This window comes from Lepidochelys kempii, chromosome 5 (genome assembly GCF_965140285.1).
Source record: "Lepidochelys kempii isolate rLepKem1 chromosome 5, rLepKem1.hap1, whole genome shotgun sequence".
NCBI lineage: Eukaryota > Metazoa > Chordata > Testudines > Cheloniidae > Lepidochelys > Lepidochelys kempii.
Window position 1 is genome coordinate 69,954,407 of NC_136384.1, and position 1,415 is coordinate 69,955,821.

At 39.9% G+C, this 1,415-nt stretch overlaps 1 non-coding gene across 1 annotated transcript; it reads right to left on the bottom strand.

Moving 5' to 3' along the window:
- Positions 1 to 351: 351 nt before the first annotated feature.
- LOC140912169 (U1 spliceosomal RNA) lies at positions 352 to 515 on the bottom strand. The gene has a single exon (XR_012159247.1). It is a non-coding gene; the product is annotated as a U1 spliceosomal RNA (small nuclear RNA).
- Positions 516 to 1,415: the final 900 nt, after the last annotated feature.

The window sequence follows — 1,415 nt, forward strand, 5'->3', positions numbered from 1 at the left end:
TGTAAACTCAGTTTTTCTAGAAAGTACTGAATGGGCCTTTCTTTAATATCTACTTTCTTGGTGTACTGTTCTTGATGATGAAAGAAAGAAAACAAAACAGATGAGCAAGATAAATGCAAGTCATTAGGCAAGAAATAGAAAACACACAAAGCTAACACAGATCTATGCAGTATGTTAATACATTATTTATCGTGTAATAAAGTAATGTATCTGGATTACATACAAATTACAAGCCATTACTGCTTCTGTTGACCTTTTGAAACTCATTGTTCAGTTTGCAGAATTGCATTCAAAAGTTTCATCTCAAAACTTAACCACTCCATTGCATTTAAGAAGATAGGGTTTTTTTGCCAGGAGAAAGTGCGAACGCAGTCCCCCACGACCACAAATTTATGCAGTCAAGTTTCCCACACTTGGGGAATCGCAGGGGTCAGCACACCTGCAGTACAATGGATGAGCCTCGCTCTGGGAAAACCACCTTCGTGATTATGGTATCTCCTCTGCCAGGTTGACATTGGATTATGATTAGACTATGAATGCAAATGTAGCAGACATTCCTTTTGTTAACGTTCCTTCCATGATCCCAGGTCCAAACTCTAAATGCCAGTATATTCCTTCTCCTTTTAACACTAGACTTTCCTTAAATGACATTTTTGTCAGTTTGACATTCCAGTCCAGCAGAAGACTATGTATGCAAATGAACATCTCTTTAAAAGCTTGCTTTAGGCATGAAGTAACTGTGTGATTTGGTTGGCTTTTAACAGAATGACATCTATGCAATGCAAGCCAATGAATAGCTAGGATTCACGAGACAGTAAGATTCACTGGCATTTTCACAGAATCAGCCTTACAAACCAAGAGTGAAAAAAGAAGGAAATTTATCAAGAAGTTAATATTTCCCCCTTTATCATTTTATGTTTCTCATAATTGTTGGCAACTGATTTTAATGCTGGTGAAGGGTGACAGATTGGGTGTCCTGGAGAATGAAGTCCTCTCTCAGCAGAACGGGTTTACTAGCTCTGTAAATTCCCTACACTGCCTCGCCAATGTATTTCAACCCTGATGAAGGCCATGTCCACACTAGAAAGTTTTATTGACAGAAGTTCTGCCAGCATACTGCAACCAACATGTTTCATTTGACAGAGTGCAATCACATTGGGCTGCCTTTGCTGGTGCAGCATGTCCTCACAGAAACAGGTTATATGCGCAAAAGACAGGGCATTTTGGGAAGACATCCCAGTGTCCCCCATGCCATTGTCTGGCACACTACCTTGTAGAAAATGTTTGCAGTGTTTTGTGATCCTGTTGCTAGGTATTGGGGACAGCATCAACCCTCCTAGGGAATTATGGAAGTTTGAGGTAAAATTTCCATAAATCCCTCGTTCCATCCCATACTCTACTCTCTGTTATGCCAT